Here is a 25,796-nt window from a genome sequence, read left to right as displayed (position 1 = left end):
CATAACTAGGTTACTACGACAAATGTTTCAGGGCTTTTTTTCTTCCTATATTTTTATTTGGAAAAGGTAGAGTGGGTCACGGGTTTGTGTTAGCATTTTTATGGTGTGCACTCCAGAGAAGTTAATTGCAAGTTTACAAAAACACTGACCTTGCAGTAGAGATTAGGAGAACATTTGTGGAATTTAACTTAGAAGGAAATGAAACACATTTATGATTGCAAAAAACTGAAGGCTGGCAAATACCCTCCTCAAGTTAGTGTGCTGGGATTTCTTCTTGACCTTATTAAATATTATTTCCCTTTCCCCCACTGAATTTAATAATACTTCTCAACCTCCATCTAGTTGCCACAGATAGAACTTTTTGGGGACAGAATCTTGATGACATGAATGTATTTTTTAAGACGGCAAGGCTGAAAAAAAAGATGAAATATACTGACGGAGAGACTAGAGCTAGCAGACATGCCTTGAATTTTTTGGAATAGAATGGTTAAATAATCTATAGGAGGTTATTTAAAGTTAATTGAGTATTTAGCTTATTCTAAGATATTAGTACTATTATTACAATCAATATTAACATTTTATACCCCCACCACAGTATCCAGCTAATATATTTATACAAGGGTCTGTTCTCACATTTACTTCTCATTATTGTCTTCCAATATTGGCAGGTTTACTCTGGTGATTGACACATGGGAAATATGGCTCTTTGATTTTTATACTGATTGAAATGATGTTTATACCATCAAGTAGAACTTGATTTTGTGATGACATAAATAGGGAGATGAAGAGCCAAATTTACAAAGAAGAAGGAATCTATTTTTAGTTGTTCTTAAGGTCATACCAGTTATCCACATTAAGGATGTATTGTAACAGTAGTTTTTAAAATATTGGGCTCTAGAAAGACAAATTATATTTAGGATAAGCTAATATTTGCATTTACTTATGTTTACAGCATACGTATTTCATGAAAGCCTTGAGACTGTTTAAAAAAATGGGAATCTGTAATGAAATAGAAAAATAGAAAAATAATTCTATATTGAATTAGAAACTTTGTTTTAAATATAGAGATGCTAAAGTCAATCATTTAAAAAAAAAAAAAACCCAAAAGACAACCTATGAAATGGGAGAAAATATTTTCAAATGATGCAACTGACAAGGGCTTTACCTCTAAAATATACAAACAACTTATACAACTCAACAAAAAAAAACAACCAAATTGAAAAATAGTCAGAAGACCTGGATAGATGTTTTTCCAAAGAAGATATACAGATGGCCAATAGGCACATTAAAAAATGCTCAACATCACTAATTATTAGCTAAATGCAAATCAAAACTACTTAGGTACCACTTCACATTGGTCAGAATGGTCATCATTAACAAGTCAATAAATATCAAATGCTGCAGAGGATATGGAGAAAAGGGAACCCTCCTACACTGTTTGTAGGAATGTAAATTGGTACAACCACTATGGAAAACAATTATGGAGGCACCTCAGAAAATCAAATATAGAACTATGATATCATCCAGCAATCCCACTCTTGGGCATATATCCTGCCAAAACTTTCATTGAAAAAGATACATGCACCCCTGTGTTCATTACAGTACTATTCACAATAGCCAAGACATAGGAACCAAAATGTCCATTGGCAGATTTATATATATATATGTGTGTGTCTATATATATATATATATATATATATATATGTATGTATGTATGTATATAAATTAAGATACACACACACACACACACACAATGGAAAGCTACTCAGCCATAAAAAAGAACAAAATAATGCCTTTTGCAACAATAGGGATGGAACTAAAGACTTTCATACTAAGTGAAGTAAGTCATAAAGAGAAAGACAAATACCATATGATATCATTTATATCTGGAATCTAATATATGGCACAAATGAAGCTTTCTACAGAAAAGAAAATCATGGACTTGGAGAACATACTTGTGGTTGCTGAAGGGGAGGGGGATGGACTGGGAGCTTGGGGTTAGTTGATGCAAACTATTGCATTTGGAGTCAATAAGCAATGAGATCCTGCTGTATATCACAGGGAACTATTTCTAGTCACTTGTGATGGAACATGATGGAGGACAATGTAAGCAAAAGAATGTATATATGTATAACTAGGTTACTTTGCCATACAGCAAAAACTGACAGAACAATGTAAATCAGCTATAATAGAAAAAATAAAAACCTAAAAAAATAGAGTTACTGTTTTAAAGCATACAGATAGACTTTCTGTGATTGACACTCAAATTTGGCTCTCGGCTTCCAGAAAGCTATAGTTGGGGTTCAGGAAAAAACAAACATAGTGTAATTATGTAGCTTATCATACTGAACCAAAACATATATACAAGTTCTTCAGAGGAAACATGGATTTCATTAGCACTGAATCCAAAATATGTATCATGTGAGGTTTTATGTGCTGGATATGAATTTATATAATATAGTCCTAAATTATATTTTTACTTAGTATTCTATGTTAAATTTCATATATATTTTATGTCCCTCAAAAAAACTGTAAGAGGCATAATATTAAAGTATCTTTTAGTAAAGTAGATTATGCAAGGGGCAAGACTAATGAAATTCAAATACATGTGCTTCTGCAGAAGCTGATTTTGATCTCTAATATATGTACTGAGGAAGGATGAGTACACATATTTTCCCTAAGTGTCACTTCTTGTCCTTGACAGGTAATGGATAGCAGAACATCCAAGGTTTTATTTTCTGATGATAACCTGTGTTGTTGGTATGACAGAACTCATTTTTTCCTGGAAATGTTTTTAGCCCTATATTAATGATCACCATGTTCAGTTAGGTGATCAGTGTTTCCAAGTGGAATGATGCAGTTTCTCTGGGAGTCTCTGTAGTGTTTAATATAGAACAAATGGTTTTAGTTACTTGCCAAAATAATCCTTTTGCTTTTGATGGAATCAATTTTGAGCTCTTATTTTTGGAAATTTTGGATAGTAGGATCAAGGCTTTTTTCCCCCTATTTTATTTGAAATGTATCTATTATGATGATTAACATCATAACATCAGTATTTAAAAGGGAATTTCTCTTCACTGTGCAAAGTTAATATATTGCATTTTGTTCAATGGACATATTGATCAGAAATGATCTTAGTCTCCTCACTCCAAAAAATAACTTAGAATGGTAAACTTATAGCCACTTTTACTGAAATAAATAGCAATAGGTGTCCTAACAGTACTTTTAATCTTAGGCATACACTCACTCAGCTCTGTCCTACAGTGGCCTGGCATACCCCCATTCCCAGCTGGAGATCCCCAGTCTCAGCCACCATATAGAAAAGAGGGTTTGGGTAGCTCAGTGCCCTATGGCAGATGGGGCCAGACTTGCTCGGTTCAGTTTTAGCTCCTACTTACTGGCTGCCTGAATGTGGACAGATTATTTATTTTTCAGTGTTTTGGTTTCCTCATCTGTAAGAGGAGCTCTCAATAGCAACTGCCTTAGAGAATTGATGTCCAGATTGCATATTTTGGACACATAAACTATTTAAAGCATTTTATCCATAGTAAGCACTCAGTAAATGTTAGCAGTTATTTATGTTAGGAGTAGTAGTAAGAGTGGCCATACCGAAAGTAAAGGCAGAGAATTTTCCTTGTTTTAAGGGAACAATTTAGATATTACAGTTAAGCTATCATGTCTTAACTAGAATTGGGTTGTAATTAATGCTTAAGAAAATCAGAGTAAATTGTTTATTAAGAATAATTGTAAATTGTAATCGAACATCAAACTGGAGTCAGAAATACAGAGTTGGGCTCTGGGGTGGATAAAACAGGATGGGAGGTCAGGGACAAAGTGGAGTCTACTGCTGAGCCAAGGACAAGAACCCAGGGGAGCAGAGATTATTTACAGTACTGTTTTTTGCATAGGATTTGGACATGGGGATATTAGCAAGGAACCTGGAAAGTGAGGATATAAAGGAATAAGGAAGCATCATAATTTAGGTTCATGATATGGGTAAGACCACAGAAGCTGATCTTCAGTGGGAACAACAGTCCATGAATCCTCTATAATCTGCTTGTGTGTAATCCACTGTCTTCCTTGGTCTGACTCTATAGTTTGCTAAAAAAAAAAATAGTGCACAGAACCTACCCTTTCCTCCATAAAAACTTGCCATTGATAAACTAGTGTCTGGTTTGTACCTGTATCTGTCATCTGAGTTTTATCATCAGCAGAACAAAGAGGAAGGAGAACAGTGAAAAAAAGGCAAACTGTCAGTTTGGGTTCAAAAGCACTTTTGGTGCAGTCCATGGAATTCAGAGTATTTTCTTCCTATCAATGTTAAAGCTTTACCCTCTCTGGTTTCACCTTTCTGGATTTGTAAAGAGAGCAACATCCTACAATTTAATCAATTTTTAATTTTTAAAACAATGTTAACAAATTCATGACTTGTAAAACACTCCTTCCATATCATTTCCTCCAATCAGCTCTGCACATGCTTTTAGCTGATTTTCTACTGCTTATTAAGAGCAGCTGTGTTTAAGCAGCTGGTGCACAAGTTGGCCAGTAAATGCAGGCTATATAGATATTTAATACCACTTAGTGTTTTATCAGGCTTTACAACCTCTAATTAGTTAAACCAAAGAACACCCGAGCACATTAGGTAATTATTACTTTCCCCCCATTTCACAGATAAGGAAACTGAGCATGAGGAAGATTTGTTTTCTACCAGGTTCTAATGGCTGAATGAAGGTGCATGTAAGCTGAATATTGGGTTTGTAAAAAAAAAAAAAAAAAAATGCTATCTGGTAAGGTGGAAAGCTCTCGTGGTTCTGGCAACGAGAGGTATAATGAGAGGTATAATAACATATCAGCCTGCTTTATCGAAGGGTTATAATGACTTGTAATTAATAACATGCTACTTTTCCTAGAAATAATCTGTGTCATTATGCTGGGTTCTCTACCCAACAGTTCATGCTTAACTGCTTGGAAAACACTTCCCGAAAGAATAATACTCATTCCTTCAGTGTTGTTACCTTATTCAAGTCTCATAGTATTTCATCTTTTCATCAACAGTGTGATGGAAGTTATGTCTATTAATGTTTCCAGAGATATAAAGTAGGCAGAGAAGCACATTCCTTAATGGATATATTCAGTTAATAGAATTAAGTGCTAAATTAGAGAAATAATTAGTTGCAGAGGGATTGGTCATTGTTTTAAGGGATCTGTTTAAGGAAACACAAGACTGTGATAAATTAATTAAATTGCTTGATTCTTAGGATAATTCCTGCCTTTATTGCTTTGCACTGAAGAAAATAGGATGTAGAGAGCATTTGTATCAAAATGCTAATCAAAGTTGAGCAAATGTGTTTCTTCTACGAAATTTCAAGTCTACTGGTTTGGTTGGTTTACATTGTTTTAAGGATGCTGCCAAGGCCAGAATTTCCAAGTTCCATTCATATATGGGCTCATTAATTTCCACTGAGAAAAAACAAAACTTTTCTGCTTCTATAGTCCGTATCCCCAACCCCTGGCTTATCCTCCTAGGAGTTAGGCTGGCTATCTTGAGTATAGGGGTGTTAAGATCTCCCAACCAAGAGACCTACAGAGGTTCTGTGCTGCCTCTTCTAGGTTTCTGTGCAGTCGGAAGGACTGACTTGTTATTTGGTCCTTTGTATGACAACTCACCAAAAAGCTGAGTGTTAGGAATACAACCAGTTCATCAGTGAACATCTTTAGTGGTTAAGTCTGATGTTTCAACCATGTCAGAAATTTTAAAAATTGTCCAATCAAAGCTTGAATCATACTTAAAGGATTGTGATATTTAGTAACTATTGATCATAAATAGTTCTAATTCAAGTAAGACATTATTTAGCTAGGAATTAGGAAAATTTTCATGCGTAAAAATTGCTTGGTCATCTATATAGCTGAAAGTGTATATGGGGATTAAGAAATATATGAGTCATTTTTGTAAAGTAGTAAGAATATCATGTAGAGGTCAGTATTTTGTTCATGGTCGTTGTTCATACACATACCTTGTATTCTGCAGAGAAGAAAATTAGCAAAGCAATGAATCATAAATATCAGAGGTAGTGCATGAATTTGGAGGAACAGGGGATGGGGTTGGGTAGCCTAGGAATTTTTTTTTTTGCAACTTCTTCCTGAAGTAGGATGAGAGTGAAAGATGTGCTATTCAGAGGGAATAATGAGAGTAAAAAGTGGAGGCCCAAAAAAAAGTCCTGTATTATTGCTCAATTTACTTTTTAAGTTGGGCACATGAGGAACGTGTGTATATGTGTACTGTGCAGGTGTATGTGTGTATGTGTGTTGGTGTTTGCTATACTTTAAGAGAAGATAGGACTTCAGTTAAAAGTTTGAAGTGGAAATGTAGAAAAAGGCATCTAATCTTCTAACAATTCCATAAAGATATTACTATCCTTGTTTTGCACTTAAGTATCCTAATTTTGAGAGTTAAGGAAGTTTTCTGAGATGAACATTATATCTAACTCCCAAATCTGCGCTTACTTGAATTTCATATTAATAGCTTATGTTTAGATCACACTTGAAGATAATATTCAAAAGACTAGGTATGTGTTGGTACTTACTGTTCCTTAATGTAGAAAAGCTTGCTTCACTTTAATTTTAGTTTTCCATGAATCCTGGGGCATATTTGATAAAGAAGAAAAAAATTTAAGGTTAATATTTTAAAGCAGTTTGCAACTGGAACTTTTTAATAATATATGCAGATAAAACAGTTTCTCCTTTTTTCATTAAATTGGATCATGTGTAGTTACTCTTAATTTCATTTTAAACACTTTTTTCATCTTCATCAATAATAATAACGTGGTTTGTTTTGCCTAAACAGTTTATTCAACACTTCATTAAAGTTCTGGTTTTCCTGAGTATACCCATAAATCTTTAAAAACACCTTTATCTTCCATGCTTAAGATGAATCTGGAGTTCCCCTCGTGGTGCTGTGGAAACGAATCCAACTAGGAACCATGAGGTTGTGGGTTCAATTCCTGGCCTTGGTGGGTTAAGGATCTGGCATTGCCTTGAGCTATGGTGTTGATTGCAGACACCTCGTATCTGGTGTTGCTGTAGCTGTGGCTCAGGCCGGCGGCTACAGTTCCAATTAGATCCCTAGCCTGGGAACCTCCACATGCCGTGGGTGCGGCCCTAAAAAGACAAAGGGAAAAAACCAAGATGAATCTTTTCTTTTTCTTTTTTTCTTTGTCTTTGTAGGGCCGCACCCACAGCATGTGGAGGATCCCAGGTTCCCAGGCTGGGGGACATAGTGGAGCTGTAGCCGCCAGCCTACACCAGAGCCGTGATAATGTGGGATCCAAGCCACATCTGAGATCTACAACATACCTCACTGCAATACCAGATCCTTAACCCACTGATTGAAGCCAGGGATGGAATCCGCTTCCTCATGGATCCTAGTTGGGTTCCTTAACCACTGAGCCACGATGCAAATTCCAAGATGAATCTTTTCTTAAAACTAATCTTTTTGAAATCAAGAGAAGTTATTATTTGCACTTCGGTGGAATACCAGACCACAAGAGAGGGATCAATATCTGAAATATACTTAAGTTTGAATTTTTAATTAGATTATTCTTTTTAAATAAATTTTATTGGAGTATAGTTGACTTACTCCATGTTGTGTTAGTTTCAGATGTATAGCAAAGTGAGTCAGCCACACATATACACATATATCCATCCTTTTTTTTGGATTCTTTCCCCATAGAGTTTATCACAGAGTATTGAATAGATTTCCCTGCGCTATACAGTAGGTCTTTGTTACCAATCAATTTTATATGTAGTAATGTGTATTGCCAGTCTCAGTCTTCCACTCCATCCCTCCCCCAACATTTCCCTTTTGGTAACCATACATTTAGTTTCAAAATCTTTTGAGTCTGTTTCTGTTTTGTGAATAATTTTTTTGTATCACTTTTTATTAGATTCTACCTCTAAGTGATCTCAACTGATATTTGTCTTTATCTGACTTATTTCACTTAGTATGATAATATCTAGGACCATCCATTTTGCTGCAAATGGCATTATTTCATTCTTTTTATGGCTTAATAATATTCCATTGTGTATATATGCCGCATCTTCTTTATCCATCCCTCTGTCGTTGGGCATTTAGGTTGCTTCCATGTCTTGGCTCTTGTAAATAGTGCTGCAGTGAACACTGGGATGCATGTCTCCTTTTGAGTTATGATTTTCTTTGGGTATAGGCCCAGGAGTGCGATTGCTGGGACATATAGTATTTCCATATTTAGTTTTTTTAAGGTACTGCCACACTGCTCTTCATAGTAGTTTACATTCCCACTAGTGTTATAGGAGGGTTCCCATTTTTCCACATCCTCTCCAGCATTTATTCAACTATATTATTTTTAAATTATATTTAACCCATTAGAATGTCGTGACTAAAGCGTGAAACTACTGCCATGGAAATTCTGACAAAAATGGCCTAAGCAATAAGGGTATTTCTTAGCTCCAAAATTTGTCAGTGCGCTAGAATTGATTGCTGACTGAACCATATCAATGGGGCCTTTCTACTTCTTCACTTTCCCATCTCTAGTGTATTCACCTTTTTCTCAGTCTCTTTTCCACTGTGGTTGCAAGATGGCTGAAATTGTCACTTAGGACTGTGTGTTTTCGGTTCCTATTTAGTGAAAGACAGAGAACCTTTCCCCCAGCTATGCAGTAGAAATCATCTCCTTTATTTGACTGGGCCAGACTAGTAGCAGTTGCTATATTAATACCATACAATGGATATCTCAGAGTAATCAAGATCCATTCCCTAGAGGTGGTAATGGGGTAGATATCTGAACAAAACTGTGGATTGAAAAGAGGAAAACAATAATTAGATTTTGGTCCTAAACACTTTATGTATCATATTTTAAGAATCTAATATCAACGTTACTCTGATATCAATCCTAATTTTTCTATAGGATTTCTGATTATGAGAAAGTTATTTTGTAAAGCAAAATAAAGGCATTAACAGCAAAAGGAACACAAAATTGAGTTTTATTTTTTATTTCAGTTAACAGTCAAGTTTAAATCTAGGATGGCAGTAGTTTCATGCTTTAGCTAAATGTGATAGAAGAAACTTATATACCAAAAGGAAGTAATAATCTTCAAATAGTGGCTTAGTTCTTGGGGATCGGAACTAGCTTAAAAAAAAAAATCATAGTAAATGCAACCTAAAATTGATCACATAAAATTCTGCATTTTAAAAAATTATTTTAATTCTAGCAATAATTTAAACATTCTGGGCTTCTCCTGTTATACACTGTTACCATTGATAGATAGTTTTACCAGTCTACAAAGATTTCTTAAGAGCACTTATCTAAACCTTCATTTTTATTCTCCCCAGAGAAAATAAGTTGAATAGTTTTGGGGGTCATTTCCATGATATGGAAATTGGAATAAATGATCACATAGATAGATTTTCATTGGTCTGAACCATCTAGCTACCTTTTCCAAAGACATATTGTTGAAGTTTTTCTTTACCATGTAGAAGTTTTTCTTTACCATTTTCTTAAACTGGAATGATTCATTCAGTCTTATATTTTATTTTAAAACTTAAAAAATTATTGAGGGTGACTGCTTTGTGGACGGCAGTGAGGGAAGCTGAGCAGCCCTCACCCTGTGACTTGTAACAGGAGCAAAATTCCCTAGAACAGCAGTTGGTTGATGACTTTCGTCTATACAGACAGCATGAGGTCCATAAAATCCGCATGTGATTTTAAAACTTTTAACTTCAATGACCTTTCTGTGTAATAAGTCAGGCAGGCTAGAAAGTAATCCATACTGTTAGGGCCCCAACAGTGCTGCCTAGTAAAGAAGACAGGGAAACTGGGATCCTTTGGAAACATGGGAGTGAGCTCAGGAAAACCATAGGGCTGGCTCCTTATTGGGGGCACTAATTTGGGAGTAGCCAGGAAAGTCTAAAAATAGAACTCATGGAGCATGCCAGCTAACAAAAGGACAGGAGGATTTAGAGTATATGACAATTTAAAGCAGCATTCCAGCCAGGCCCAGGAGTGAAACAAATAAAATATACCTTACCAAGAGAAGGGATAAGATTTTGTTTATTTACATAATGTGGATATATTAAATATATGTATAATATATATGCACAATCTATCTATATCTATATGTCTGTATATGCATACACAAAAACCAAAGCAAACGAAAACAACAATAACAACAGCAAACCCAGGCATAATGTCAAGTTCAGTGAGCTGCTCTTGCATTAGGAAAGTGGATCCAGAAGCCTAGGCATACTCTAGGTCAATCAAATGAAGATGGTAGAAGCTGCCTCAAAGGGTTGTGTGACACTCAGCCCTGCCACAGATTCTAAAGCAGTGAGCCTTGGATCTCATAGAGCAAGACTTAATTTCACCATACTCATTGGTGTCTTGTCCATGTAGTGAATGGGATGGGCTCAGAGAGTGGATGGGATTTATCTTCTAAATGGAGAGTACTGCTGCTTGGGTAAGCAAATGTTGAGTGGCTGCTAGGGTTCATATTTCACCATTTGGCATTTCTGTAATATGATAAATATTTGTCCCTCAGTTGATACAGACCTCATTTTAACTAGTCATAGATAAAGCTCACCTTCTCATTCTATCACAGACCTTGTTTGGGACAGGTTTTGTAATAAAAATACATTGAAGATACTTGTGTATGATGAATGGTCGAATTATCCTTTTAAATATTTAAAAATAATACTGGATTTTAACCTTATATCTGTTCTCTTATTAATAGTTTTGCAAATGCTTAGTTATTTAAGACAACTGCATAAAAACTTGAACAACTTCATGCAAAGTTCTTTTTGTAAAATCATATATATGTGTATATATACATATAATTTTTAAGATAATGAAATAAATTTTACAGATTATAGCTGTATATTTTACTCCCTTATTAAGGGTAACATATTTCCATGCAGGAAATCCTTAAGTTTCTGTGAGAAGTTCTGTTATTAGAAATAATCATTTTTCCCTATAAATTCACCCTTAGGTTTTACTATAACTGTCATTATATAATGTATATTCCCCATCTTCCCTAAGGGAAAGAGTAAAATTTATATACACTTACAAACATGCAAGCATATTATCATTGACTGGCAGGCAACACATTGTAATAGACACAGAAAACTCATTAAACTGGACAAAGAAGATGTTCATATGTGTTCTCCCCGAAGACAGAGGCTAATTATTAAATTCACTACTTAAGGGTCTGCTTTCTTTTGTCAATTCACGTCATTTATTCCTGAAATCCAGAGATGTTTATGCATTATTTTTGGAATCTTGACATTTGTTCTTCATTTTGTTTAGGTACAAATAATGTACTCCCCCAGAAAACTGCATAGTGAGTCAGTCATTTTCAATAAACATTACTTTTCTATTGAAAATGTAACTTCCTCCAGATGCTGGATTAAAATCAAAACTGGGAGTTCCCATCGTGGCACAGCAGAAACGAATCCAACTAGAACCATGAGGTTGCGGGTTCCATCCCTGGCCTCACTCAGTGGGTTGAGGATCAGGCATTGCCGTGGGCTTGTGGTGTAGGTCACAGACGTGGCTCAGATCTAGCGTTGCTGTGGCTCTGGCGTAGGCCAGTGGCAACAGCTCTGATTAGATCCCTAGCCTGGGAAGCTCCATGTGCTGTGGTGTGGCCCTAAAAAGGCAAAAGACAAAAATAAATAAATAAATAAAAATCAAATCAAATCAAAACTGGCGTTATACCAGTCTAGAGCTAAAATTTGAGAATATCAAAATTGACATTTTGTTCTTACCCCTGCCTACCCAGGATTGGAAGTTCTTTGAAGAATAGTATTTTTAGAAAGAGTTACACTTTTACCCATAGGCATAGATGGGAATAAGTCAGAGTCTTCACCCAATGATAAATCTTGTTTTCTAGGGGTTTTGGAATCATGGTCTCACATAACCAGCCTTTTTTTTGACTGCTCTCCTCTTGCCTTCATTTCCACTGTCATCTATCCCAAAGGATTCTATTTTTGAAAAATTCGTGATGACTCATCTTTTTTAGAAATGAGACCATTCAGACTTATATCTCAATTTTATGAGATAAGTGGATTTTAATGAAAAATGTGGATAATCCCAAAATCAATTTACTCAGCTTACAGGTCTCTTTGTAACTTTTTTATGTGACAGTGTAGAGGGGTGAGTTTTGCATGTACAAGCTAACAAACAGAAGCCAAATCAAAATGTGTTAAAAATGACTCACAAATCAATCTCTCTCTCAAACACACACACACACACACACACACACACACACACACACACACACACAGCCTTCAGTTATGGAATTGATGCAGGGTAATTATACTGCGTCCTAACAAACAGACCTTTTGTTCAACATTAAAGCTAGAGGGCTTGATATAGAACATGGTACATAATAGGTACTTAGTAAAGTTTGCTGAATGGATGAATAAATTCATAGATGGATTTAGTTGGACACAATGTAAGATGTATGAAGAATTGTCTCTGATTTGAAATTTTGAATAATAACTCAAGCTTCCTGGCATATACCTGCCCTCCCTCCCTGTGTGCCCCACCTCAGCCTACCCACATGCTGGAAATGTCATCTCTCCTTTTCTGGTTCCTTTTTGTTGTTCTCTGGTTCTTAAAGGCCTGCATGTGAGGTTTTTTTTTCTCACAATAGATTTGTGAACCTGCACTATCAGGAAGTTTTATAGTCCGAAGATGTCAAATGGAAGCGTTAAAACCAACCAGATCATTTGACATTTTTTTTTAGCACACTATGCACTCCATGTGAATTTTCCTGAGATATAAGGTGAAAAATCAATATCTGAAATGTCACTAATCTTATTAGGATGCTGATAATCAGATAAATACTAAAATGTATTCATCCCCAAGTTTTTGTCAATTTTACTTCCATTCGATTTGTAAATCCTACCTCCATCATGCTGTGATTTTTGTTCCTGTTCTATCACTGAATAATAATTCATTAAGTGTACATACTTCACAAAACAATGAGTTCTGCGTACTGGGCAATGGAAGGATTTGGAAACACAACCTTCTCCAAAGGAGATATGATATCATGCAGAATTGGTGGGGCTGGTGTCAGAGCCTTGTGGCATTTACTGGGCATCCATATCTTTGGATCAGCCATTTGATCTCTCAGTTAGTGTTCCTCATTGGTGAAATGGGGATGATTCACAGATCACAGAGTTCTTGTGTGGATAAAACACTTTTAAAAAATGTATATAGGATGATTGGCCAACAGGGACCTGCTGTATAGTACAGAGAACTCTACCCAATATTCTGTGATAATCTATGCAGGAAAAGAATCTGAAAGAGAATGACCATACTTCAATAAACCTTTAAGAAAATAAAAAATGGAAATTTGAACACACTGTAAAATACCATGTAACAATATGAAATGTCCCAGGGACACTTAGAAAAGAAATACTATATACCCATAACAAAGTTCTTTACTTTTTATTGAAGTATCTTAGAGATATAATATTAACAGTGACAAGTATTTATTGGGCATATATTATATGTCAGGCACATTTAATTTTAAACTCAGATAGTCATTCCTAAAACTCTGTGAAGTTGACATTATTATACTTCTACTCTGCAGATGAGGAGGCTAAAAACACTTCCCTTGACGAGGTTGTTCCAGCTGGAGTTCCAGTGGAGAAACAGGGACTCAGACCTAGTTGAGCTTCACTGCTGATCCTCTCAAGGGGATGGCATTTTGTAAAATTAGTTTCCTTCTGGCGTACTCTAGAAAAGTGGCCTTTTAAAATCCAGCCTTGGAAAGTATGTAGAATTCTAACAGTGGGGCTGCAATTCTGACAAGGGCTTTGCTAACTCAAGGGATTGTGTGAGGAAAGCTTTAGTGGTGGGAAAGCAATGGGCAAGGTTTGGAATGACTGGTGCAGATGTCTGGTGAGAAATAGAGTGGGAATTAATTATAGGTTCTGATAGTTGAGTTCAGTCAGATTGTGGGTTCAGTACAGTGAATCAAGTTTGTGTTGATTTACTGGGTGTCAAGGTCCCCTAACCTGTGCTGTGTGGCACTTGCAATGACAGAACCAACTTCAAAGCCAGAGGTAGGGCACAATCTAATGGCCAATGGTAGGAGACACAAGCGAGCCTACCAACCATACGCAGCCAGTGTGAAAGCAGAAATGGGCGTCAGAAATTGGTATATGGAAGGAAGTAACTTAACAAGAGTAATTGCAAGAACCTGAGCCAAGAGAGGCTGAGTTCAGAAATGTCAAGATGAAAAGTAAAGGAAACCTTTAAGCCTAAACAGCAATTTTGTTAGGTTGCAGCCTGTTTGCAGAGCCACTTCTTGCTCTCGGTGGTGGGGGATGTAAGAGTTTGGGGGTTGACAAATGGGCAGACATGAAACGGTGGGTAAATGATAGAGTTGTATTTGAGGAAGATTAATGTGACCGTAACAGAAAGAGATGGCTGGAAGACCTTGGCATTAGAAGGAGCTGTTTAAAAAGAAATCTAGCAGAGTTTTGGCCAACTGAGTTATTTCACTGTGGGAGGTGAAGAGACAGTGATTCTCATTTTCACTGCCTCACTATTGCTCTGTTTTCTTTCTAGAAAAACATGTCTCTTGAAATGTAGAAATGATAATTTTAAAACACTTTTTAGGAGTTCCCACCATGGCCCAGTGGCTTAAGAATCCAACTGAAGCAGCTTGAGTCACTGTGGAGGCATGGGTTTGATCCCAGGCCTGGTGCAGTGGTCTAAGGATCCAGCATTGCTGCAGCTGTGGTGAAGGTCACAGCTGCAGCTTGGATTCAATCCCTGGCCGAGGAACTGCCATCTGCCATAGGGGGAGCCATTAAAAACAAAACAAACAAAACATCTTAAACATTGCTATGATGGATTATCACTTGTACTCCTTCTTAGTCTTCCTCCTGAGGATATAGTGTCATATGTCCCTTGTATACATACTGTTTGGAAGAAAAATACTATATCTTTCCCAGATTTAGGACTATTTAATCTTAGTTCCATTTTGTGCCTAATTTCATTAGTCTCTCTTATACCCAACTCACACACTCTTCACAATTTGAATTACCCATTTTCACAAGCATGTGATTCCAGTGGCTTATCGTGTTGCAGTGCTGAGGAATGAAAAGTAAAGGAAAGTCAAGGTTTCTTGGTTCTAATTCTAGTGCTAGTGCTAGCTACCTGTGTGACCTTGGTTATGTTAGAGAGATGTGTGCCTTCAGTTTGCCAATTGGAGCCAAAGGAAAGCACTGGCCATCCCTTTTCTTCCTCAGTTGGTGAGAACATACAGTGTTAAGCCTGTCTCCTGTTGCCAGCCTGAACTCTGACAAAGGCAACAGCCCTGTTCTAATAATCTCCTTCCTATAACATTTATAGAACATAACTCAGCATTCAGAAGATTGTTTTGCCTGGGTTGAACTTATTTATTTATATAGATTTGGCCTTATTCTGCAGTTCTGGGGAAAATTAGAAAAGAGAAATATGAAAAAAAAAAAAAAAAGGAAAAGAGGTGAAATAGAGAGGACCATAGCAGCTTGTGGCAAATAACGTTTGGCCTGTTTCCACATCAGTGAAAGAAATGAAGCAAAGGAAGTGATTGCTAAGGCCACGTGTAAATGTGAACTTCTAAGATTCTGTATTTGGGGTTTTTTTGTGTTTGTTTATTTGTGTGTGTGTGTGTTTTTTAATAGGCAAGAAATAGATTCATTAAGATAGGATGCTTGTGAGAGATGCAAGCGGTCAGGCAAGGAGGCTCTAGCCCCGGATCCAGTGGGCTACAATTTTATCCAGATTCTGTATTTGAATATAACCAAAATGTCCTGAGGTAGTAAGTTTAGAATAGAAAGAGTCCAATTTCAACTCCTAAATCTTAGGTGAAATGGGAAAGTAATATCTTTAAAATGAGAAGATTAGATCAGCTCATATTAAAACACTTGATATTTAAAAAATTATTTATCCTGGAGTTCCTACTGTAGCTCAGTGGGTTAAAGGTCTGACTGCATTGGCTTGGGTGGCTGCGAAGGTGTGGGTTTGATCCCTGGCCAAGGGCAGTGGGTTAAGGATCCAGCATTGCTGCAGCTGTGGCATAGCTTTCAGCTATGGCTCATTATTTGCTTTCTGACCCAGGAACTTCCATAAGCCATGGGTGCAGCAAAAAAAAAAAAAAAAAAGATTTTTCCTGAATACAGTAAAGGAATAAAGATTTATTGAAAAGTACTGATAATAGAATTGGCATGATCCTTGGAAACTTTCCCAAAGAATCATTATTAATTCTTCAGCCATTCAATATACCTATTATGCACATCTTCATCTGTCTGAGATAGTTTAGTTATAATGCTGCTGGGGTGGTTTATGAGGACAAGATGCTTTTTCATTTTTTTTTTTTTTGCATTCCTTTGAGCTGTTTCTGTTTTTACACAAACATACTCAAAAACATACATTTCAAAAAATAGTCTTCAAAGTTATTTTTTTCTAAGCAGCAAAATTTCTATCCATGTCTCTGTTTTCCTGTGAAATAAAATGTAGACAACCCCTAGGTGTGCAATATACTCATCATAGGACAGTCATATGGCAAATGTAGAGTGTAGCTCAGAAAAAGAAAATAAGCCCAAATCAATACCACCTGTAATGGAACTCCCACTCTGAACCCAAGGACAGAGGCATTCAGGGAATCAAATGCTCTTACATAATGGACAGTGATTTTAGCAACTGAACACTCACTGAATGAAAATGGATTTCTTACATGATGACAGGAAAAAAAGTAGGTGGAAGAGGGTTAAAACTGCAAGATCCAAACTGAAGTATGTTATAGAATTACCATACCCTCCACTGAGAATAAACAGAATGCTTGACCTCATTTTATCTGTGACTTGGCTGTTAGAAAAGTGTAAGGTATTTGCATATTTTCTTCATGATTAATAAATATTCATTGAATACCTAATATGTAGAAAACAATAGATGGTTCCAGGGATGCAATAAAGTATAAGAAAACATATATCCTCATTATGTCATAAGCAAGTAATTATAATTCTGTGAAGTCTCTGATGAATGATTCTGGGTGAGTACAGATCAGTGTGGAATGAGACAGCAAAATTGTGTGGAAGATATTGGTTTTGAAGGGGTCCTTCAGATAACTTAAATTTCAAAAATATAGGATTACCTGAATAAATTTATGTACATTCAGCAAACTACTAATAACATTATTAAAATGCTTTTGATAAATAGTTAATGACCTGATAAACTATTGAAAATTAAGCATAGGAGTTCCTGACATGCCTCAGCAGAAACGAATCTGACTAGTATCCATGAGGATGCATTCAGGTTTTATCCCTGGCCTTGCTTAGTGGGTTAAGGATCCAGTGTTGCTGTGAGTTGTGGTGTAGGTCATAGACGCAGCTTGGATCTTGCATTGCTATGGCTGTGGCATAGGCCGGTGGCTACAACTTTGATTTGACCTCTAGCCTGGGAACCTCCATATGCTATAGGTGTGGCCTTAAAAAGACAAAAAAAAATTAAGTGTATTTTCTTCCTTATGTTATAAATTATGTCCTATAATATTGCTATATATGTGTGTGTGTATGTATATATATATGAGTGTATATATATTATATATAATATATATGTAATCTCCTTGTGTGTATATATATATATATACACATACATATATATATATATATACACACATACATATATATATATATGTGTGTGTGTGTATGCACAGGAAAAATACCAGAAATATTTCAAAATATGAATAGTATTGAGATAGATGTGATAGTTTAATTTTACCTTTTGATAATTTCTAAAACCTTTCTAATAATCACATAATTATTTCCAGAAAGGGGCTATTTTAAAATATAACAAATAATAAAGGCGTCAAACACTTTACATATTATTTATTTATATTAAAATAATGATACCAATTATTGAATACCTAGCAGGGTTACAAGTGGCTGACCATAATATACTTCCAGATGACTTTCAAACATCCCGTGCCTCATCATTATAGTTTAAAAATAGGCATCTACTCTGTGTCTACTACTTTTCTTGTTGCTAGGAAGCAGTGAACAAAATAGACAAAATTCTTCAGCATCGTGGAGATTGCATGGGAAGAGTTAGGTAATGAGAATAAAAAACACACAAAAAATAAAATACATCAGATGTTAAGTGTATAGATAAAATAAAGCAATGACGTGGCAGAAAGATTGCCAAGGAGGAGGTTAGGCCTGCATTTTAAAATAAGGTATAAGGGAGAGTCTCACTGAGAAGGTAATATTTGAGCAAAGATCTGAACCGTTTGAGGGAGCCAGCCAGCCAGCCTGCCAGAAGATATCTGAGAAAAGAGAAATCCATGAGGAGGAAAAGTAAATGCAAAGATCCTGAGGTAAGAGTTTGCTTAGTGTGTTCCTTAGAAGTACAGAAAGAAGCCAAATGCAAAGTGAAAATGGTAAGGTTGGAGCATTATGGGATTGTATAGGGTTTTGTAAGCCATTGTAAATAATTTGACTGTTGCTCTGAATTAAAAAAATTAATAAATAAGCCATTGGTGGATTTTGACTAAAGGAGTGATATGATTTGATTTTTTTTTTTCCCGTTCTTGTTCTTATTTTCTTGAAGGATAAATAAGGACCAGTTATAAGTCTATTGCAGTAACTTGGTTGGGGAGGGGAGTGATGGTGCCTTGGACCAGTATAGAAGGGGTGGAAATTATGAGATATGACCACCAGATTCTGAATATATTTTGATATAACACAGGAGTTTCTGAAGGACTGGATCCTGTGGTATGAGACAGAGAAAGGAATCAGGGTTTATCCCAGTATATGTGGTATATTTGGTCGGAACAACAAGAGGGGCATAGCTGTAATTTACTGAGGTTGATGAGACTATGGGAAAGCTCTTTTTTGGGGTGGGGAGGAGATATATCAAATCCAGTTTTATACATACTGATTTGAAAGTGCCTATTAGTATCCAGGTTGAATAAATGAGTAGACAGTTGGGTAGTCAAGTCTGGAAATAGAAATACTTTTGAGAGTGGTCAGTCAGGGATGGTATTTAAGGCTCTGGATCAGGATAAAGTCTCTGGTACAGTATGAGTGCTTTTCCATTAAGAGAATGTCAAGGACTGATCTTGGAAGCACTGTATATACAGAGTTACTGAAATGAAACAAAAGATTAAGATGGAATGGCCAGGGAGGAGGGAAGAAACCTTAGGAGAGTTGAAGTCTTGAAATATTATTTTTAGACTAATTTAAAAAGAAAGTCCAAATGACCATAACTCTTTCAAAAATGAAGTCTACTTTCTTAATGGAAAACAGAAAAATAACTTAAGCTCTGTTGGTAATTACTGTTGTTGAAGTTATTTCTATTGATGCTTCTCCCTTTCCTCTTACACACTTCAGTAATTTCTTCCTACTGCTCTTATTATTTATAACAATAAAACAGAGTATATTGGAAAAGGACAAATGGGGATTTATTTTTTACCTCACAAGTATTCTGTAAAAAAGTAGACATTAGTAGACATTTTTATAAATATGCTTACAATTTCTTTTGATCTTGTTCATTTTGTTTTCTAGTCTGCCAAGAAATAGTTATGAACATGTTGTAATATTAAGGTCTTGGGAGATTTCGCTTTGAGTGTATTTCTATTGCTTTCTATTTTGTGTCTTAATTCTTGGAAGGCACTAGATTGTTAAATATGGAAATGTCTAATAAGAAAGAAACACTTCATTAGAGATTAAGGAGAGATCAGATTTGGGGGAAGGGTTGGAACCATTGCAGTAAGATGGCAAAGATACCCTTTATTTAAAGAAAATGCCATCAAAGTATTTCATAGAGACTCAGAGAAGCAATATGTACATATTTAGATGTGTTGTGAAGAAGCGAGAACTTCACAATATTTATCCTCAACTGCAGCTGCATGCAGTAGAGATGTTTTGATAAACGGAAATGCATAGAAAGCAAAAATGTTTATCTGCAGGCAAAGAGTGGGCTCAGTGATTTCTAAGCTGGTAATTAGAAATCACTCTAATGGGTTAAATGTTGTGTGATAAAACACAAAAGGAAAACCACCTACCTATGCTGTCTGGAGGCAGAATGTAAACGTATGTATATTTTGAAATATTTTTTGAATCAAAAGCAAATGATCTCTTCTGAATTAAATAATTATAGTTTTAGCTTAGTTTGGAAGATGTCCCATATTGTACTTAATTTCTTTATAAACTTCTGACTTTCATCTTTACTTAAAATGTAAAATCTATTTAATAAATTAATATTAAACATACATGTTTCTCATTTTGGACACATACTTTAGATGATAAAAACATCCCCAAAGCAAAAATGGGTGAGAATCTATGCTTTGAAAAGACTGAGTTGGTTTTCTTCCTCCTGCATCATAAGGATTCATTCAAGTGGGTGGCCAAGAGTTGGCTTGGAAAGGATTAGGGTTCTGTGAGGCTCTACCACTCTCTCAGTGTATACCATGGGCCAATCTCTGGACTTTAAATTCATTGAGTGTTTTCTTGATATGTTATCTGGTTATCAAAAATAAGATCACCCTAGGCAGAACTGGATATAACTTGTAACAGAGAAAAGCCACTGTCCCTTTTGGCCATGCATCCATATTTCCAGGAATTCTGCTTTGCTGCTAAATGCAAAGACAGTGACTACAAAGATTCAGGCTCATGAAGACTGTAGTGAGGTGGAAATTGCGTCATATTTATTTGTTTTCAGCACAGTTAATTAAAAGAAGAAAATCAGTCAAGGGATAATGTTTTGATTTAGGTAACATCTAAGGATTGCTGTAATTTTGGCTTTTCTTCATCAAATTGTCAGTTTTACTGGTGGGTTGTTGGGAGATACGGCAGACACAGGTTTAATGTCAAGTCCATATTTCAATATCAGCACTGGGATAGCAGTTTTCTATTTATAGTGCATAGACTTTTGTATGTATGATGCTGTTGATTCTGAAGAAAGTGATGAAAGTATTAACATATCAAACTGGCTTGCCAAACAACACTGTACTTTAGCTCATAGCCGCATTCACTAACACGGGAGGCTTTTTTTTTTTTTTTTTCCACTGAGAAGTTGTAAATAAAGAAAACAAAATGCTATGTAGCCTTTAATCCTTTGTTTAGAAATTTTTGGATTGCCATAAAAACAAAAAATGAAACAAAAGCAAAAAAGACTGACATGGTGAAAACTTATTTTCTCACAGTTTTGGAGGATGGAAATGTGAGGTCAGGCTATCAACATTGTCAATTTCTGCTGAGAGCTACCTTCCCACCATAAGTTTACACAGTTTTCCTTCAGTACATGTGAGTGGAGAGAGAATCTCTGGTGTTTCTTCTTACAAGAACACTAATCCTGTTGGATCAGAGCCCCACTCTTATGTCCTCATTTAACCTTGGTTATAGTCTTATAGTCCCTCTCTCCAGTCACATTGGGAGTTAGGGCTTCAATAGAAGACTTTTATGGCAGGAGACAATTGAGTCTATCAGTAGCCAAAGCCAGGAAGGAGGTGGAATCACTGATGCTTTAAGTATAAAGAAATGAGACCCAAAGGAAAAGTCTGGCAGTCAGGGGTGAGGACTAAAGGAAGCCATTGACTCTGGATATTAAGTTACCTTCCTGAAAGAAGCACTTCTGGAACAGCAAGTAAGGACCTACAAGAAAATTAGCTATTAAGGGAGAGAGAGTTATAGAGAGAGAGAGAGAAAGAGAGAGAGAGAGAAGAGGAAGGAGAGACGGAGAGAGAATGGAGAAGAGAGACTGAATACTGGCAAAACCTGTCACTATGAACTTCTTCAGAACTCTGGAAATCAGTCAAAGAGTTGCAGCAATCTGAGGATTATTTATTTGAGAAAGATCTTTGAATATCCGTAAGAACAGAGAGCTTGGTGGCATTTTTTAACCTTCTCTATGTTTATCTCTTTCTCCCTACCTTTACAGTAGCTATGAAAATCATCGGTCAAACATGGTAGCTGTAAGAATGCACAGCCTGTTAGCCACTGGAAGGGTAAGACAGTTTTAGAACTCCTTGAAAAACTTATTTATTTATTTATTTATTTGTCTTTTTGCCATTTCTTGGTCCGCTGCCTTGGCATATGGAGGTTCCCAGGCTAGGGGTCCAATCGGAGCTGTAGCTGCCGGCCTACACCACAGCTCATGGCAACACCGGATTCTTAACCCACTGAGGAAGGCCAGGGATTGAACTTGCAACCTCATGGTTCCTAGTCGGATTCGTTAACCACTGAGCCACAACGGGAATTCCAAAAACTTCATCCTTTAAATGATCTACACTCCTAATAGAATGGCCAAAATTCAGAATGATGACAACACCAAATACTGGTGAGGATGTGGTACAGCGGGAACTCTCATATATTGCTGGTGGGAATGCAAAATGGTACAGCCATTTTGGAAGACAGTTTGGTGGTTTCCTACAAAACAACATTCTTACCATGTGATCCAGCAATCAAACTCCTTGGTATTTATTCAAAGAAATTAAAACCTTATGGCCACAGAAGAACCTATACATGGATGTTGATAATAGCTTCATTCATAATTGCCAAGGTTTGGGAGCACTACTATATCCTTCACAAGGTGTATGGATAAAGAAACAGTAGTAGTACATTTTCTAAGACAACTATTATTCAGTGCTAAAAAGAAATGAGCTATCAAAACATGGAAAGCCAGTCTGAAAAGGATCCAGTATGATTCTAACCATTTGACATCTGGAAAAGGCAAAACTATGGGGACATTAAAATTATCAGTATTTTCTAAGTTTTGGGAGATGGGGAAGAGAGAGATGAATACATGGAACACAGAAGATTTTTAGAGCAGTGAAAATACTTTTTTGTTTGTTTGTTTGTTTTTGGTCTTTTCAGGGTCATAACTGCGGCATGTGGAAGTTCCCAGGCTAGGGGTTGAGTATGAGCCGTAGGCGCTAAACACAGCCACAGCCACAGCAATGCCAGTTCTGAGCCGCATGTGTAGCCTACATCTCAGCTCACAGCAATGCAGGGTCCTTAACCCACTGAGAGAGACCAGGGATCTAACCCACAACCTCATGGATACTAGTCAAGTTCTTAACCTGCTGAGCCACAATGGGGACTCCAAAATATTCTCTATTATACTTTAATAATGAAACTTATCATTATACATTTGTCCAAACCCATAGGATATACAACACCAAGAATGAATCCTAAGGTAAACTGTAGATGTTGTGTGATTATATTTGTCTTGTTTCATTAATTTTAACAAATGTACTACTTTTTTTTTTTGTCTTTTTTCCATTTCTTGGGCTCCTCCCCCAACATATGGAGGTTCTCAGGCTAGAGGTCAAATCCGAGCTGTAGCTACCTGCCTATGCCAGAGCCACAGCAACGCAGGATCCGAGCCGCGTCTGTAACCTACACCACAGCTCAAGGCAACGCCGGATTCTTAACCCACTGAGCAAGGCCAGGGATCGAACCCGCAACCTCATGGTTCCTAGTCGGATTTGTTAACCACTGAGCCACGACTGGAACTCCAAATGTACCACTTTTGTAGGGGGACTGTTGATCATCAGGGAGGGAATGCATGTGTGGGGACAGGAGTAGAGAAGGAATCTGCGTACTTCCCTCTCAATATTACTGTGAACCTAAAACTGCTAAAAAAAGGTCTCTTTAAAAAGTTTTGTCCCCACTGAATTGTTGCTATTTGACCTGTCTGCCAGATCTCTGGAAAAGTCTGTTAAAGGGCCTGTCTTTATTCGACCTGACTCAAGAGATCACTCAGTGAGGACCAAGGAGTTGGTTGAAAAAATTCAGCTGCACTTGTTAACAACTGAAATGGTGATACCAATTGGGCAAAATAGGTGGCTGGCCAAAAATCTTACAAAGAAAACCCGAGGAATAAGAAGTCTGTGAGAGATATAAAGTTCTTTGCCATATACCTGGAGATCCAGAAGTCTACGGCCATAAGCATAGCTATGTGCATGCCCAGGAAGTAATACAGAAGGTTTTATTTTCTTACCTCTGGCTGACCTTGAGGCTTTGTACAAATAGAATGTGAAGGCTTAGAGTTTTAAAATGCCGGGGCTTTAAAGGCATGCCAGAGTTCCTTTTCAGAGGTTTAGAAATGTATTGGTTCAATGCATTTAAGGAGATCTCTGTCCAGTCATTGGCTCCTCACTAAACTAAATTAAGCAGAAACTTCAGTGACTGCACATGGCAAAGAATACAGACTTACCAGAATTAGTACAGGAGATTCATTAAATAAATAGCAACAATAAGAAACTCTCAGGATGGGACGTCTCACTTATTAAATTGTAATATCAGCAACAAAAGTATGGCATATATATAGGATTAAAAAAGTCAAAAAAAAACCCCTCAGATAATGAACTAACAACCCCCCCAAAAAAACTTTAAACTAGCTCTTATAAATACATTAACCAAGCTACAGGAGAATGACATGCCATAAATGAAAATATCAGCAAAGAGATAAATTTTTTAAATGAGAACCAACTAGAAATTCTGGAGTTGAAAATATAATAACTAAAATGAAAAATTCAGTAAGGGGCTCAACAGCAGATTTGAGCAGGCAGAAGCAGTGTAAACTCAAAGATAGGTAAATTCAGATTATCCAGTCTGGGGAATAGAAAGAAAAATGAATGAAACCTGTGAGAATCATCAAGTATTCTATGATATACATAATAGAAATCCTACAAGGAGAGGAGAAAGACCAGAAAGAATATTTGAATAAATGATGACCAAAACCTCCCCAAATTTATGAAAAAGTTAACATACATACCAACCCCAAGAAGGGTAAACTCAAGGAAATCCATATCTATACACATTATATGAAACCGTCAAAAGACCAAGACAAAGAAGGAATTTGAATGCACCAAGAGAAAACACCTCAGTAAGACCTATATATAGCTGCCTTAACTGGGAACCACAGAGCCCAGAAGAGGGTGAAATGACATATTTGCAGTACTGAAAGAAAAAGATTGTTGGAGTTCTCAATGTGGCAGAGAGAGTTAGGGATCTGGTGTTGTTTCTATTGTGGCTCTGGTTGCTGCCAAGGTATGGGTTTGATCCCCAGTCAGGGCCAGTGGGTTAAGGATGCATCATTGCCACAGCTGTGGTGTAGGTTGCAGATGTGGCTCAGATTCGATCCTTGGCTTGGGAACTTTCAAATGCCATGGGTGCTTCCAAAAAAAAAAGTAAGAAGAGAGAGATTATCAACCAGGAATTCCATGTTAAGCGAAACGATCCTTTAAACTTAAGGAGAAATTAAGAAATTCCCATAAAAACAAATTGAGAGAATTTGTCAGTGATAGACATACTTTTATAAGAAGTCCTTTAGGCTGAAGTTAAAGGACACTAAACAATAAACCAAATCCACATTTAGAAAAAGAGCACAGAATAATGGATTAGTACATACATGCATAAGAATGAGAGTACAAATGTATTTTTTTGTTTGTTAACTATTCTTCTGTTTAACTTAAAAGACAAATGTGTAAAGCAGTAGTTTTAAAACTGTGTTGATGGGTTTTAATACATCAAGTTGTGATTCGTATGAGAGTTATAGCACAAAGCAGGGGAGAGGCAAACAGAGCTATGGTGGAACAAAGTTTTCTTATACTTTGAAACTGAGTTGGTCTTAATCCTAAGTAGATGGTTTGAAAATATGATATTAATTACAAACCCCAAGGCAACTATTGAGAAAATTACTCAAAAAATATAGCCAAAGAATATCAAGTGAATTTACATTGTACACTAAATAATATCT

General features: G+C 36.4%; 1 protein-coding gene across 7 annotated transcripts in view; it reads left to right on the top strand.

Moving 5' to 3' along the window:
* MDGA2 (MAM domain containing glycosylphosphatidylinositol anchor 2) overlaps positions 1-25,796 on the top strand; it is an 837,423-nt gene that overhangs the window by 82,216 nt on the left and 729,411 nt on the right. The window contains exon 1 of one of the 7 annotated variants that reach the window (XM_085018664.1): positions 21,975-22,038. The exons of the other annotated variants lie outside the window; for them this stretch is intronic. The gene's annotated coding sequence lies outside the window, so the exon portion shown is untranslated. Of the gene's footprint in view, positions 1-21,974; positions 22,039-25,796 lie in introns of those variants that run through there. 7 annotated transcript variants of the gene reach the window in all.

Source organism: Sus scrofa, chromosome 1, assembly GCF_054392235.1.
Source record: "Sus scrofa isolate SSC_HxYL_T2T_F1_AM1 chromosome 1, Sscrofa_HxYL_maternal_Yorkshire_Landrace_v2.0, whole genome shotgun sequence".
Taxonomy (NCBI): Eukaryota; Metazoa; Chordata; class Mammalia; order Artiodactyla; family Suidae; genus Sus; species Sus scrofa.
The sequence above is the reverse complement of the archived record's forward strand: the minus strand, read 5'-3'. Positions and strand labels throughout refer to the sequence as shown.